Below are 17,257 nucleotides of genomic sequence, written 5' to 3' on the forward strand. Positions count from 1 at the left end.
AACATTTTTTCATATGATCAAGAATGATTTTAGTTTCTTCTTCTGAAAATTGTTCGTATATATCCTTTGGCCATTTATCAGTTGGAGAACGGCTCCTTAAATCCTTGTTTGATAACCTACTTTAGAACCCAGATAGCCCTGGTGCTCAGCACAATTCCTAACACATGGTTCTTAATAAATGCTTGTTCATAAACTGGTTGTCACACATTGGTAAACACACACACACACACACACACACACACACACACAAACGCTTGTGGGCACATGCACCACTGTCACAGGGGAGGCCTTTTAAACCACAGTGGGAGCCCAAAGCTGTCCTTGAATTGGATAGCAAGGAACAGAGTCCTGCCATTTTCCAGATCTATTGAATTGATGGTGGATTAGGATAAAGACACAACTGATGAGGAGAACTTGGGGAATTTTTGGCAGCCCAGAATTGCTCATATTCTTTCAATATTGCATCCATCAGTTAGTTAATTTTATTTATTTATTTATTTATTGCAGAGGATAAAGCAAAGTTGATCCAGACCCACTTCTCCAGCCAATTTCCACTGGGGCTGGTTAAGCTTTGCCTAGGGCTCAGCAGCTCCTCTCTCAAGTCCTAAGCCACTTTGGCAGCAGAGGGGAAGAGGGGCATCAGCAGCTCCTCAGTCTTCCTATTGTCCCCTCCTTTAGAGAAGGAAGAGAACATTACTCAAGTGATAATGTCAAGATAAGTGGTACTTACAAGATCAAGGTCATTTGTTTGAGTGTAAATTGGTATTTAATACCATATGGTCTTTTTATACCATATATTTAATACCATAATATCATACAAATAAATTAATGGAGGCCCATCAGAACAGCAGGTACAGAGTAGAGGGTGGGGGGCACAGGGGGCTGGGAAGTTGCTTCCTCTTGGTGTTGTAGGGGAGAAACTGGAATCATAATTCCTAGCTACTTTAAGGGGAATCTACCTGAGTCCTTGAAAGTAATTTGTGTTTTTAGACAGGAAAAAGAATTGCTTTCAGAGTGAACCAGACAGGACCAAAGGTGGAGGGGCAGCTCTTCATGCAGCACCCTTTGCTTTTATACCCATTTACCAAGATCCCCCTCACCCATGATCAAAATTAACCATAAAAGAATTAGGAATAAATTTATGAACTTCAGCTCTTCCAGTGAAGATTTGCTCATGAGATTTACTCATGCTCGTATTGTAGAATGAACCCAGGCTCTCTGGACCAAGCAATGGAAACTCTAATCAACCATGAAATGGAGTCTGGATTAGCAGCAGCCCAACTTAACTAAGGCCTGAGATACCTACCACCAGAAGGCTGGTCATTGGAGGATTCATTTGTTTTCAGCCACGGTGACTCACAAGGGCTGGCTCTGATGGTGGGGAAAGGTTGTCAGAGACAGGATGAGGGAGAACGCACAGGGCCAAAGTTAGCATTAAGGGGCAACTAGGGAGTAGAGCCCAGTAAAAGCACTGAATTTGGTATCAAAAAACTTGGATTCAGTTCTGTCTTTGTATGCAATAAAATGCCGGCATAATACAACTCAGCAAAAATTAAGTGCCTACTATGCTCTTGGCTCTGGATTCACTGGGAATTCAAGAAACACAATCCCATCAGGGCTTGATCACAGAGCTCTCATGTGATACTGCAGCAGAAAAATGTATCTATCATCATCATCATTGTTACCACCACTACCACTACCATTTCTTCTTCTTCTTCTTCTTCTTCTTCTTCTTCTTCTTCTTCTTCTTCTTCTTCTTCTTCTTCTTCTTCTTCTTCTTCTTCTTCTTCTTCTTCTTCTTCTTCTTCCTCCCTCCTCCTCTTCCTCCTCCTCCTCCTCCTCCTCTTCCTCCTCCTCCTCCTCCTCCTCCTCCTCCTCCTCCTCCTCCTCTTCTTCTTCTTCTTCTTCTTCTTCTTCTTCTTCTTCTTCTTCTTCTTCTTCTTCTTCTTCTTCTTCTTCTTCTTCTTCTTCTTCTTCTTCTTCTTCTTCTTCTTCTTCTTCTTCTTCTTCTTCTTCTTCTTCTTCTTCTTCTTCTTCTTCTTCTTCTTCTTCTTCTTCTTCTTCTTCTTCTTCTTCTTCTTCTTCTTCTTCTTCTTCTTCTTCTTCTTCTTCTTCTTCTTCTTCTTCTTCTTCTTCTTCTTCTTCTTCTTCTTCTTCTTCTTCTTCTTCTTCTTCTTCTTCTTCTTCTTCTTCTTCTTCTTCTTCTTCTTCTTCTTCTTCTTCTTCTTCTTCTTCTTCTTCTTCTTCTTCTTCTTCTTCTTCTCTTTCATCCTCTTTCTTTCTTTTTCTGTTCCCCCAAGTGTACAGCCATTATCTTCAGGGTTCTCCAAGTCCCTTGTAGCTCTAAAGCCTGTGATCTTTGATGGAAGAAGTCTTGGTAGCCTCTCATTTGAATATGAAAGGTCAAAGATCAATTGTAAAGAAGCCTTCCCAGGGAGTGTTTCTTCATGCCTTTATTAATTGTTATATTCAGCCTTTCCAATATTCAGTTATGGGCAGAGGATCGGGATCACCTTTGTCAACAAGAAGCCTCCCCTTCTAGGAGATTTACTGCTTTCCTCAGGAAGACCATCAAGGCCTCGTATAATACAATATTAAACATGTGGCCATGTATAATATACAAAAGCTTCTGGGGAAGTAACTCAGAAGAGCACACCTGGCACTTTTCTTGGCTCTGAACTGCTGCCCCCTCTTCTGTTTGCCTTCCTGATGGTCAGTATATCTGAATAAGGGAAGACTCCCTTGGAAGCCCATATTGGATGGAGCCCATTTATGAGGCTCTAAGATTCTCTCTGCCTGAAATGCCATCCGCCCCAATTCTGCCTCCCAATTCCCTGGCTTCCTTCCAGATTTAACTCGGTCCTAGGTTAACCCTTTCCTTTAGATCCCCCTCCATTGTGTATATCCCACATTTATACGTATTTGTGTGCTTTCTACTGTCCCTTGTAGTTCCTTAGGGCTTTCCTTGTATCCCCAGTGTTTAAACCAATGCCTGCCTCATGGCAAATGTTTAATAAATGCATGGTGATGGACCCTCTGATCCATCTGGGTTAATTCTCATGTTCCCAGAGAGTTCCAACTGACCAGAGGCAGAAAGGGCTGTGGCCAGACTTAGGAATCCACCCGCAGGAGTAATGAGGTCTTTTTCTCCTTAACAGCCTCAGCTAAACCTCCCTCCCCACAAAGCTCAGGTGATTGCTTCCAATTCAGGGCACTGATTTCCTGCATCTCTGCTGGGTCTCCCTAATTGCAGAGCTAACACCGAAGATGCTTGGTTCCCTGGTGAAAGAAATAGAAGGCTTGTGAAATTCAAATAATTCTGTGAAATGCAAACACAATTTCATTATTTTTGGTCACCAGTGACCTCTAATCAGTGTGTGGGAGGAACTATAGATGTGTACTGCAGGATACAATGATAGAAATCCTCCGATCTAACATGGATTCACAGAAAGGGGAAACTGAGGCTGGTCAGGAAGGGACTTGCCCAAATAGTGAGAGAGAAAACATTTGTATGCTTCTAATCAAAAGGTGACTGTCACATTTGCACGCTCTTCTCTTCCCTTATCCCACTTCTGCTGGGCTTGGATTTTCTATAGATTTTTATCCTTTCTAAAACTGAATCTCAAAACCATTTGCTGTGTGGTAACAACTGCCTTCCTCCTGCTTTGTGCCGTGTGACCACCCCGAGTGGCCCGTGAGCTAGCTCTGTCTCTGCTTGCCCGACCCGTGAAGCATTTCCTCGGGCTCAGCTCTTGGGGCTGCCCTCTCCAGGAAGACATTTGGCCTCTGAAGGTCTCTGACAGGTGGGCAAAGGAGGGCGATTAACTATTGGGAAGCAGGAAGCCGCCCGTGTGTTCTCTCACCAAAAGGCCTGTCCCGGTACCTCCGGGGAGGCGATGGCCAATTAGTCACTTCAGTGGGAAAGAGCCGAATGTCTCCATCCGAGTGGAGCTTCAGTCGCTTGTCTGGGCCGGCCCAGGAATTCTAGGAAGTGCCATGCTAGAGCTGCCCTTTTAAGTTGCCAATTAGCTCCCTCTTCTTTCAGATCTTCTCTCTGTTTTGGCTTGGCTGAGTTCGCCCGGCTTTCTCCAACTGATGCTTAGCGATTCTCATCGACTGTAGAGACACCTGCTGGGATGTGGTCAACTCATCAGAACAGCCCTACTCATTGCAAGCCTTCCCACCGCTCGCACACAGTTGCAATTCCTTATCCAAAGGCGGCTCTCCCAGGAAAGTTCTGAAAGAGAGCCTTGTTAGCGGCTTTTTGATGTTGAAAATGTTTTGTTTTGCAAGTCGCTTGAAAAGCAGGCCAGTGTGTTGGGAAAGAACAGGGCTGGCCCTAGGCGAAATCACAAAGAAGGCAAAATTTCATTTTCAAGCCTGTCCTCGTTCCCTTTTTTCACTCTCTTCCTATTCTGTACTACTGAGACACTTCTTCCATCCCCTTCAAACTGGCTCCTGCGAGGGCTTAATGAGTGATGATGGCTTAATTTGTCCCCTTTCCCAGATCGGGCTCCGCTTAAAGCAGGAGTCCAAGAGAAAGAACTAATTAATGAAGGATCGCCGGAAGGGACTTCGGAGGTCGTAGGATCATGGACGCAGGATTGTCATTAAGTCCGACTCTTCATTTACCAGATGAGGAAACCAAAGTCCAGAGAAGGGAAGTGGTTTAATGCAGAGTTATAAGCTAATCAGTCGGAGGTGAGATTTGCATCCAGGTCTCCCCAACTTGCTGCCCCTTATTTTGAGACTCAGGGAGGTTAAGTGTCCAAGAGATCAAGTCGTTTTGAGGGGGAAGCATCTTTTTCACCTTTTTGTTGACTTCCCTATCACATCAGCAGATGATCCCCTAAGATCAAGGAAGGCTCCAAAGAGGGGAGCCCTGGGTACAAGGGATGCCAGTCCTCTGGGGGTGATCTCTTTTATTTGCTTGTGAGATGGTGGAGTCTGCCTCTCTCACTCTTCCAGAGGGATAGCCTGAGTGTCTGGATGCTTCCAGGGAAGGGGAGCAGCTTTCTGCTGAGGAAATGAGGATATGCAATGTTATTATTAGACACTGAGGATCACAAAGCACTGTACATAGGTTTTACCTCATTAGATCCTCATAATATTCCTGGAAAGTAGGCACTGTTATCCCCATTTGACAGATGAGGAAACTGAGGCAGACCCAGTTTATAAATGTCTGAAGCAACAGTTGAATGCCAGTCTGACTCCAAGTCCAAGGCTCTATCCATGGTACCATCTAGTTGTCTGTGACTGCCACATTCTACCCACGGGACCTGAGATGGCAGCACCTCTTGGTCAGTTTTCTCAAATGTAAATTGAGAAGGTTGGCCCAGATTTGAGATGGCCTTGAATGTCTTTATCAGCTAGAATCAATGATCCTGATACTGTATTGGGGAATGGCCCCTGCTTTGGGGAAACCTCCTTTGGAAAATCCAAATTCACAGAGACAAGCCTAGGAATGATCAGCCATGCTAAAAACAGTGGTGCTCTTTATTTATGAAGGGCTTGCCATCTCCATTCATTTCTCCTTATTCAACTGGGGCTTTTTTCAGTTGTCGCTAACTCTTTATGATTCTATCTGGGGTTTTCTTGGAAAAGATATTGGAGTGGTTTGCCATTTTATTCTCCATCTTATTTCACATATGAGGAAACTGAGGCAAACAACATTAAGTGACTTGCCCAGATCACACAGATTATAAGTATCAGAGGTCAGATTGGAACTCATGGAGATGAATCTTCCTGACTGCAAGCTGGGCACTGCACTATCCACAGTCCCCTCCAGCTGCTCTATACTTGCTCTCAGAGCCCTCTTCCTAATACAGAGACCTGATTGTGTTACTCCCCTATTCACAAAAAAGTCAGCAACTTCATGGTTATTATGGAAAAACTAAACAAAACAAAACAGCAACATCCAAACTCCTGAGCTTGGCTATAAGACCATCCATAACTCACAGCCAATCCACCTTTGTAGTCTGATCCCCCACTTCCTATTTTTTCTGTCTCAGCTTAGCTGGTTTATTTAGCAGATCCCTGAATATCTTTGGGAGGACTCGTCTCATCTCACAAGCTGAAATCTTCTTCATCTTTCAAGAGTCTGACTTAACTGCTGCCCCTCCCAGAGGTCTTTCTCACTTGCCACACGGGTGATCTGCCCCTGCTCAGGACTCTGGGTATTATGTTGGTTTGGAGCCCTATGCTGGTAGAGCTTAAAGTCTGGGAAGACTCTTCTTTGTATAATCTCAGCATCCAGCATGTGCCAGCACCCAGCTCATCCGTCCTTGTGGGTTTCATCAAATTGCCTTGAGATTTTTTAGGAGCAAAATTAGCCAATGACACAGAGGGTGGGATTTACAGTAATATCTAGTTTGGAAGATCTGGGCAAGTGCATATCTTTCCAAGAACACCATTTAGACCCCTTAGAGCAAGAGGCATTCTGACATCTAGCTCTTAGGCTAATTTCCTTCTTCTTATAGCATATTTTCTAGGATTTGAGGGTCTGTATCTTTAGCTTGACTATTAAGATCAACAGATTTTGGCCCATGATTTTAAGAGGGAGAATCCAGAGGGAAGATAGAGGTTCTTATTTTCTGCACAATGATCCTTAGGCTGGATGCAGGACCAGTCCCTGCGCTGACCGTGGGAGCTAAATCTCCTTCAGGCTATTGAGATGATGCTGTGAATGATGGTGATGATGATCACTGCAGAATCACTGTCTCAATCTTTCTTTCTCCCTGGCTCAGCTTCTGTCTCTATCTTTGTATCTATTCCAACCTTTCAGAATCTCTTTCTCTAAATGTTTTTGTCTCTTATCATCCTTCTCCCTCTCTCATTCTTTGTCTTTCTCCTTCCCCTATTCTGCCTTCCTCTTTGTCATACTTTATCTCTCTGTCTCTGTCTCTCTTTTTCTGTCCCTCTCTCTGTGTCTCTGTCTGTCTCTGTCTCTCTCTCTTTTTCTACCAGATTCTCTCTTTCCTTTTCCCACTCTTCAGGATCCCCCTCCCCCACTCTCCCCTCCCGCCCTGGGAAAAAGATGGACAAAGGAAGAGACTTTCTGGAGAAAAAGAGACTCGTAATATACAAGGCAATTACCTCCCAGTCCCGTGGGACTCTGACATCCTGGAGCTTGGTCCAAGGAAGGCAGTGTTGCCTTATCATTATGGGCTCCTGAAGCTGTGCTGGACAGCTCCCTTGAAGGGCAGCTGGCCAGTTACACTTTGCTGTTTATTGTATTTACTAGTGAGCATTATTTTTTTGCTTCTCTGTTCTTAATCCAGATACCAAGTTAGTTGAAATTTTAATATTTTCTCTTTCAACCCCTTCCAAGTAAATGAAGCCATCACTGTTGTTAGTTTAACTTTGTGCCCTGAGGTCTAGATGTCCACACGCATATGTACGTACACACACACATGTGCCCACCAGGATGTCCAATCGCTTGGCGGGTTTATTAGTGCAGGTTCCATGCTGAGAGTCCTTTGACTTACGTGGCATAACTGTGACATCACGAGCAGAAGAAAGGCTGATTATTTCCAAGTTAGGGGACGAGGATCTTGGTCAGGATTCTGTTCCGGCAGAGCCAAGGACTCACATGGCCCTCCGAACAACACTGCCTGTGGCTGATACACGATTAATCACTCATTAGGTTACAGGATTTGTACTCTGAGAAATCCTAGACTCTTGTAAGACAGCACAAGATGAGCGGAATTCACAGGAGTGTGATTAAAGCAGCATGTCATTAGGACCCAGGATGGGGCAAGTCTGGCCTGATTTCTCTCTTTAGCGTCCCTGAATAAATTGTGCGCTTAAAGTCTGTTTTTGCACTTCACAAATGAAGCCAGCTCTTACCACAGTCATTGACTTCAAGCCTGGACCCTTGGGGACAGTACCTGCAACTGATTTTCTACCCTCGTTGCTCCCCTCCTCTCTTTGATGTAGCATAGCCCTGGGAGATTCCCTCCCCTCTTCTTCCCTCCCACCCTCCCCAGCGCTCACAGAAACAAGAACAATCCTTGGGTTTCTGGCAGGCTGGAACCATCCAAGTTGTGAGCGTCCGAATAGTGCAGGAGGCCGTGGACGCGCAGTGAGGGCTTATTAAATGCTTTTTCATTCATTCTTCCTCAGAGCACCCTGAGATTCGCAAGTCCCTCCATGTTCGTTGCTTAATTTGATATTCATGACACCCCCCTGAAGCTCACTGGTGACACTATGCTCATTTTATGGATGAGGAAACCAAGTTTCACAGAAAGCAGCGCTTGGCCCAGAATCTCAGAGCTATAAGGTATCACAGGTGGGATTTGAGCATTTCTTCCTTGACTCCAGCCCAGGGCTTTGTCCACTATAGACGCCTGCTGATTTTTCATCAATATGTGCAGGAAGGTTGGAGATCCCTCTTATGGTGTATTTCAAAATGGAAATTAAAAATAATTCTAAAAATTGCTAGCAATGGGAAGAATCTTTGAGCATGTCTCATAGGGGTCCGAAAGCTAGGTCCGGCATTAGAAAGACCTGGCTTTGAATCCGACTTCGGACACTTACTCTTGGAACCTCAGTTTCCTAATTCACAAGATGGGGATAATAATACTCTGCGTTGTTGTGAATCACATGAGGTAATTTATATAAAGTGCTTTGCAAACTTTAAAATAATCTATATTTTTCATTAGCTATAAGATGGTTCAATTTTTTTTTTAACAAATAGACTTGCTTATATATTCAGATGTCACAGTGGGAAGATGGGAATCTGGGGTCTTGAAATCATCAGATTTTGAAGAGAGTCTAACTTGCACCTGCCTGGAGATATCTATAATCTTGCTCAGAGAAGAGAAGGTTCGTAAGACAATTGTTCTCATTTATCTGGAGGACTGTCACGGAGGAAGAATTATCTTGTTCTGCTTGGTCTCAGCTGGGGAGAGGGGAGCGGAGAGAGATGGGGGCAGAAGTAGGAGCAACGAGTGGGTGCTGAGAAGAGGCCAATTTGGGCTCAAAGTTAGGGAAAGCTTTCTCCCAATTAGAACCGAGCCAGAGATGGAATAATTGAGCTTCCTCCAGAGCTACTGCCTTCCTCTTCCTTTCAGACTGTAAGTGGAGGCCAAATGAGGCTGGATCCACAACTGTGAGCATTATTTCCCATGTGAACCGAACTAGGGGCTACTGGGGTCCCTTCCAATTCTCAGATTCTAGAAGCTTGTGATTCTTTGGGTATTATTCTTCTTTTAAACCTCAGGTTTTCCCCTAATAAACCCTGTGATTTTGGATTTCCTCTCTCCCTTGCTCAGCCTCACACTCTATCAATACAATGAGAAAGTTGGAATAGTTGATTGGGATCCATGATCTCTATTGTTTTTTCCTGTGCTAAATGTGGTGAATCTTCAAAATAGATATTATCATTATTCAAAGTCTCTTTGAAATGTATTTCAGTGTTAGGCTCCCGTTCTTGGGAACCTCCTCACTGGTGGATAATCTGTGTTATTCAATGATAGGTCTGACACTTGGAACCACCCCAAAGTCATTAGGAGCCGAATCTCTTGAATGAACTGTGTGACCAAGCTGGGTAATACTGTTTTTGTTCTATGATGACACAGATTTTCTTTCATGGAGTGGGAGCTATCTCGGAGGGTATTGTGTGATTTCTGTCTGTATTCCAAGGGCCTGACGATAGTGCCCCGTCGGGCAGACTGACTGATCCTGAGGATGAGGAAATTCAAACCTCTTTCAAGTGTATTATCTCTTTTCCCTAATTTTGGTGGTGGATCATTGAAATCTTCTTCTGTAGCAAAAGGCCAATGGAGGATTCTTCAGTTCCTTTGTTGCTTAGCTAGCACTGGGAATGTGGAATCTGTCCCTTTTAAAGCAAGTCCTCACTTTAGAGCTGGGAAAGTGGGGAGGAGGAATTTTGGAGATCATCAGTCTATCCCTCTTGTAGAGAGTAAAAAGTTAGGCCCAGCAAAGAAAAAGAGCTTTCCCAAAAATCTTTGAAGGAGTTAGAGAGAACTGGGCTTTGAATCCAAATGGTGTTTTTTCCCCAACATCTCATGTACAGAAGAATGTACCATTGGGACTGCAATCTATCAGGACAAGATGGCATCTTCGACTCACTTTTCTTGCAGTGGGGGATAAAGAAGGTCAGGGGACATAGCAAAGAGACTCAAGAAGGCTGCTGATGTACACATTTCTTCTTCTGAAGCCATGGAAACCCCTACTCAGCAGATCACGTCTGTTTCCTCACACCATGGATGTGCACATCAGCAGAGGATTTATAAGCTACTAAAAGCAAAGAGACCCGGTGTCCTAGGACCATCAATAAATAATGGGGAAATTGATTCATAAATAGCCTCATGACTTGACTGTCACAAAACAAACAAATGAAACAAAATAAAATGCCAGTAAATACCTAGTAAATGTTTGGTACCAGATAGCTGCAGATAGATTAGCATCCTAAAACCCACCCAGATGAAGTTCTAGATCAGGTAAATATTTAAACCCTTTCTCTCAAGAGATCTTTTAAGATTTTCTTCAGCTTTTTCACTAATTTCTCTAATTTAACCTCCACCTCAGCAGTCAAAATCCTGAGATTTTGTGGGTTCCAGGCCTGTTGTGGTAGCAGGAAAAGGAGGATGGACAAAAGGCTTGGAGCTCGGGCTGTGGTGGATGGTGAAGAGAAATCTTAATAGGAATGTCGATCCTTTTGTTTCCTTTCAACAGGGAAGCATATACAGATTGTTTAATAAATGTTAAGCAATTAGCTCTGTTTAATATAGGTCAAGCACTGTGCTAATTTTGTGCATTAAAGAGGAAGTAGGTTCTGCTTTTCCTGGAGCATCAGAGCCTGTTTGATTAAAGAGCTTGTTTGGATGAAGTCTTTCTTTTCATAAAACTGGACAGTCTCTGAACATGTATCTTTAAATCAAAGCCAAAATTCTACCTCCTACAAGAAACCGTTTCTTATCACTCTTAAAGTTCATGTCTTTCCTCTGAAAACTACAATTTATCCTGAATATAGCTATGCATGTTATATATAGGTATATATGTCATATATCATTATCATTTTTTCCTCCCCCATCCATCTTTCTCTTTCTCATTTGTACATGATTAGAATGTGGGTTCTTTGAGAACTGGGACTGATTTTGCCTTTGTATTCCCCATGTCTCTGGCACAGAGTAGCTATTTAACAAATGCCTGGTGCCTGACTGCCCTGGGGTTGCTCCATAAATGGCAACCTTTCATTCATTAAAAGATTTAAATATTTTAAAAAATAATAATTGATATCTGATATTTTATATTATTTATATATAATATTTTGTATTATATATTATTTAGAGATAATTTATATATAATAATTTGTATTATATATTATATTATATATATAGGTATATTACATCAATAAAAATTGATATTTTTTTCTATCACTTTCATTTTTCAACTAAGCCTTCCCCTTCATCTAATGAGCTGTTCCTTATAACAAGTCCTAAAAAAGAAAGAGAACAAAAATAATTCACTAAAATCATTCAGCATGTTGAGTCTGACAGAGAATGGAATATTCTGCATCCTTGGATCTGAAAGAAGGGGGAGGACATGTCTTTCCATCTCACTTCCTAGGTCCTTATCCAAATTTGCTTTCTTCTCATTCAGATTTCTGGAGTCCATGTGCAGAGAGTGTTTCTGGCTCCACTTTTTGTCAGCTCTTATCAGTTCATTTCAATCTTCTCACGCTTTTCTGCCTTCTTCACCTGTGCTCTTTCTTTTGGCACAATGATGCTCGTACACACACTTTGTTTGGCCATTCCACAGTGGACTGGCTGGCATCTGCCTGCTTTGTTTCCAGTTCTTTGTTCCTACCCAAAGCCACGATTTTTGCTATGAATACCCTGGTGTTTGTTTTCTGCTCCCTTTCTTTGGTCTCTTTGGGGTGGAGGTTGAGAGTAGCTCAGGGTGGCTGGAGCTTGAGAAACAAGCTCCTTCCTGAGACCCGTTCTCTTTGTCCAGGTAAGTCAAACAGATCTCCCCCTAAACAGCATCTCTTCCCCTCTCCCTCATGGACCAACTTTCCCCAAGTAGCAAAACAGAGCCGAACCCTCCCCATCCCGGGCTGGGGGCGGCTGTGAAATTCCCTGTGGCTCCCCGAATGCCAGAATCCAACCCCCGTCCCCCAAAGCCACCTCCTTTGCACGTTGGATCTTTCAATACATCGAGTGGCCGAGCTGGCATTGTTTTGAGAGGGTTAACTAAGATTAATGAGGAAAGAAACATGAAGCATGAAGGATCAGCATTTCCAATCAATGGCAGAATAAATTCAATGTGCGTTCTATCTGTAGTTTACTTGGCACCCAACAGCCTGACTCCAATTCCGAAAGGTTTTGCTTTTATGCCTCTAAATAACCCAGTAAGACATGAGCAGTGTGCCCTTCCAGTGTACTAATGCTTCATGTAAGGTTTAGACAGCTGTCGATGTATTGATCAGGAGGAATTTGTAGAATGCAGAACGGCGTTTAATAAGAGCAGGATAGACTCCTGCAAAGCTCACTATTCCCAGGACTTCAACATTTTTGAACTGCAACTTCAGCATCTCAATTTGGGGAGGAAAAGAAAAATGGAAATAATCAGAAAAGAAACTCAAAAGGAGAAAATGGAGACCCGAGCCCTTCTGTCTGCCTGGGAGAGGAAGGAGAATCAGTCTCTTTGGTGGTCGGGTTCCCAGAAGGACTGGAAGGGCAGGATGGGACCTGGGCTTGCGATCCCCCAGTTTTGGGCTTGAGCCCTGGATTGGGGAGATGATTTTTTTAATCAGCTTCTATTCATGGTTATCTGTCGTTCCCCCCCCCCTTTTTTTTTTGATTCAACATTTGAATAACAAATGTGTGGAAGCTACTTCTTTCCTATACTTTGGGGGATGGGGGTCGAGTGGGGTAGAGAAGGGGGAGGGAGTCAAGCCTTTTAAATGTCTGAATGGCTTCACAGTCCAGTGTCATAATCAGATTCCAGACATTGAACTTGGAGAAAGTTTGTGCTAGCCTTGTGGATTTTCATTTCAGATGTTGTCAACTCAAGGGCATTTGGACCAATCAATATCTGTCTGTCTTCTCGCACATAGAAAGTTGGCTATTAGAAAAGAGAGGCTTACAGCAGGCTCAGCCAATACCATTAGCCCTAGCCTAAGGGCAGTTCTATCCATGTGCAGGGGAGACACCTGCCCCCTCCCCTCCCCCACCATTAAGAAGGCCACTGGGGATGTCATTTGGACATAGCGGGCAAAGAGCACTTCTTTATTCTTTCTCTTTTTTACACCCAGACTTCCCCAAAAATCAATAAATCTGTTCTTTGCTTATTTTCAGAACTTTACTTCAATATAGGCAAGGACTTTCCTTCCAGCTACAGACTCAAGTAACACCATGTCAGGTTTCTGTGTGTGTGTGTGTTTTCCTGCCTCTGTTCCAATTTGAAAAATAATTGGAAATAATATCTGATTGATGTTCATTTTTTTCCGGCTAAAGATTTCCTAGATGAAAGACCTTGATCTACTGACTCCATGAATCAGCCCTTGATTTTCTGCTCCACACCTTCCTTCCCGTCTTAATGATTTTGTGAAATCAAGGGATAGGACTTTGTGGCCTTTCTCCCTCTAAAAACTTCCTTCAAATTATGTTTCATTCACTTTCTTTTTTTCACCCAAGTTTATGATTGTTTTCTTAGGATTTTTTGAAACAAGCTAAACAGCTCCTCTGCTGAGAGAGAAAGACAAAGAGAGACAGAAAGACTATAAGACAGAGAGAGACAGAAAAACAGATACACAGAGGGAAAAACACACAGACAAAGAGACAGAAAGAAAGAATTGAACTCTTTCACATATGGTGAATTTGGGGAGATTTTTAATAGTCATCGAAAGATCTTAAAAAATTTTCTATTTGGAAATTCATATTTTCCTTATTCTCACTCATGTTTCTGTGTTGCCAGACTAGATGACAGCAGTAAAATGAAGAATAAAAATTAGAGTTTCTGAACAGCCATTATGTAGCTCATGAAACAACCAGGAAAAGTGGGGGAATCAAAGCCAGGTCTCCACAGCATCGTGTAAGTCCTAGCATGATTAGGATAATGGACGGCAAGTCCTTTGAAAACTGTAAGGCAATCTAGAAAATAGAAATTATTGTCCTTGGTTCATTTTTTCTCATCTTTTTGCTGGATTTCAGATAGGAACTGTCTGAAGATAGACCTCTATTTTCTGCAATCAATTGTATTTAACATTCTTCAGAATTCTCTGCAGGGAGATAGACTGATTGCCTTTTGTAATTGAATAAAATCTTGAGACTTAAACTCGTATTCCATAAGTTTCCATAGGTTTGGGAAACCAGAAGTGGCAGAAAGGATAAGAGAGATGATATGCATCTCGTCCTTCCCACATGAGTTTAATTTCTTCTGCTAGGTCTATATATGTTGAAAGCTTTTTATTTTATGCAGGTTGGAGATTATGAGTTTTTTTTATAATTGTTAAACATTCATTACTTTGAGTATTAATAGTACCATAGTTGAAGAGGTAATAATACTCTTAATGGAGGATGGAGATTTTGTCACTGTTAGATCTTTCCAAGAGAAAAAAAATAAAGAATAGACACTAAAAAAGGGAGGCAACAGAACTGAGAGTCAGGAGGGCCAGGTCCCCAGCAAGGCAAGGGAATTCAAGCTTCCAGATGAACGGAGGGATGTCCGTGTTTAATAGCCATGGGCCAAGCGGCCATTTTCTGACCAGAACAATGTTAAGATTAATGGGTCTCTACAAGAAATATAATCCGCCTTAAGTGTTCTTCAGGTAGATTGGAGAAACGTTGAATGAGTTGGTTAATGTCAGAATTCTGATCTCTTCCTCCAACCTTGAGCCCAGAAGGACATGGCGCATACTAAAGACATCTGTTGGCAGACAAAAGTAAAGATGTTAATTTCTTCCTTCCACTTTCCTCAGAAAGCACAATACTTCCGCATCTTCATTAATGCAGATGCAGATTGCTGCTTTTTTTTTTCTTTGACAGTTACTGGAGAGGAATCATAGACCCGCGGCTTGGCTAAACTCTATTGTCTTAGAGGTGTTCTTTATTTCATGATAATTAGCAAGGGTAATTTTCTGGCATGACTCCGGAATGGTCCATGAGGGGATTTCATGTTTGATAGCAGAGGAGAACTCAAGGTGAGACAGGAGCCTTTGCCTGGAGGACGAGTCAGGAGCTCCAAGGATGCTGGAGCAGAGGGGCAAGGCCAGGGAGAGGGGCTCGTCCCAGGGTGCCGTGGCTGAATCACCATTGAGGCTCCTTGTCTTCAGGGAGGGCCGGCTCTTTACCTGGTGCTTCAGCGGATCCCCGGAAGGATGCCCAGAGTGGCCCTCACCGGTGGCTCGCTGCTCAGAAGTTCAGGAGGGAAGTGGAGACCAGTTATGGTCACCTGGAGGCTTCTGATTTCGCTCCTTTCTGGGAGCGATTTTGTTGTCAGTTGGAAGTGTTCTCTACCTAATTATTGTTATCTACTTCCAGTCTCCCTTCAGATCTGGGAGGGAAAAGAAGGGGAGGAAGAATACAGGAGATGGGAAGAACTTGCCCAGTTTTGTTCTTCTTGCTCTGATGGAGTTGCCCTCTGCTGGGAGTTAATTGTCCCCACTGACCCCAGGCTCTGGTCCCCGTGCACACTCAGGCCATTGTAGCTTTTCTGATCACATCCCCTCAGATTGCACATGAGGACACAGGCTCAGAAAGGCGAGGCGATGGCTACATGCAGGTCAAGCTCTTGGGACCTCCTGTGTCTAGAAAGAACTCAACCCAACAAGCAACCCACCTATCCACAAGCCCCCATGCTAGGGAAGCTGCTGGGGGTCCAAGTGAATGGATGAAGCAATCTTTCCTCACAAGGAGACAATCACTCTGTGCACTGTGCTAACCCCTGGGATACAAGGTCAGAGTGAAAAAGCCCCTACCTTCAGTTTACCTGCCAATAAGTACAGTCAGTAGCAGAGCTGGGATTCTGAGCTTCGAGGCTCCAAATTCAGCTCTGCTGTGACACAGAGGGCTCAAGTCTGGGCCCCCTCAGGGCCTGATAGGGATCCCACTCACTATGGGATGGGATCCTTTCCCAAAGGAGGACCTGTCTGGTCCCAAGAGCCCCCTTCCCATTGCTGGGGAGAAATACTCACGCTCAAGACTCGACTCTGGCATTTCTGAGTACTGATGGCCGGGGCTCTCATGGACATGCTCCTCTGAGGCTTAATGATGGCCCAAGACAACCTGGGCTCTCAAAGGTTCTGTGTGTGTCCAGAGAGTCCATTCTCCGACAGGTTTCAAGCATCAATTACTATGGATATACTTCTTTTTTAATTTTTAATTTTTATTTTTATTACAGCTTTTTATTTTCAAAAATATGCATGAATAATTTTTCAACATTGACCCTTGGAAAACCCTGTGTTCCAAATTTTTTCTTCCTTTCCCCCCCATCCCCTCCCCTAGACAGCGAGTAAGTTAATATATGATAAACATATTAAAACTATGTTAGATCCAATTTATGTATCCATATTTATACAATTCTTTTGTTGCACAAGAAAAATCAGATCAAAAAGGAAGAAAAATGAGAAAGGAAATAAAATTCAAGCAAACAACAAGAAAAAGAGTGAAAAAGCTATGCTGTGATCCACACTCAGTCCCCCCAGTCCACTCTTGGGATGTCCCCACTCAGTCCACTCCATCACAAGACCATTGGCTCAGGCCTGAATCATCTCATTGCTGAGTAGAGCCCCCTCGGACACACTTCTTAAGCACCTGCTGTGTGCACTGGACACTGGGGATACGGTGACAAAACAGGCCTGCCCTCAAGAAGTTCATGTTCTGGGGTGGGGGAGGCCGTGCGCATAAATGGACACCACATATATGGGAACACGTGGGCCCAATGACGGGCTGGATGCCGATGGAGCGGGAGAGGAAGGGAGGGACCATTATGGAGCTTAAGCCAAGCTCAGAGGGACCGGGCAGCTTGTGAGGGTTTCTGTCCCACAACACCAAGGGATCTACCGGGCCAGGGCAGATCTCTGTCTGCCTGGGAGTCTGGTTTTTCCCTCAGGCTCCTCAGCTGCTGCTGACCCCAGCCACGCTCAGCTGCAGAGGAGAGCATCCTCCACAAGTTCTACTTGGATACAGAGTGAGCAGCCCCAGGCATGGTGGGGAGCGAGTCTGGGTCTCCACTGGTCTGAGAGAGGCCGCTGAGCCCCTGGAGCCCTTCTGCCAGGAGCACAGTG

Source organism: Sarcophilus harrisii, chromosome 2 (assembly GCF_902635505.1).
Source record: "Sarcophilus harrisii chromosome 2, mSarHar1.11, whole genome shotgun sequence".
NCBI classification, from domain to species: domain Eukaryota; kingdom Metazoa; phylum Chordata; class Mammalia; order Dasyuromorphia; family Dasyuridae; genus Sarcophilus; species Sarcophilus harrisii.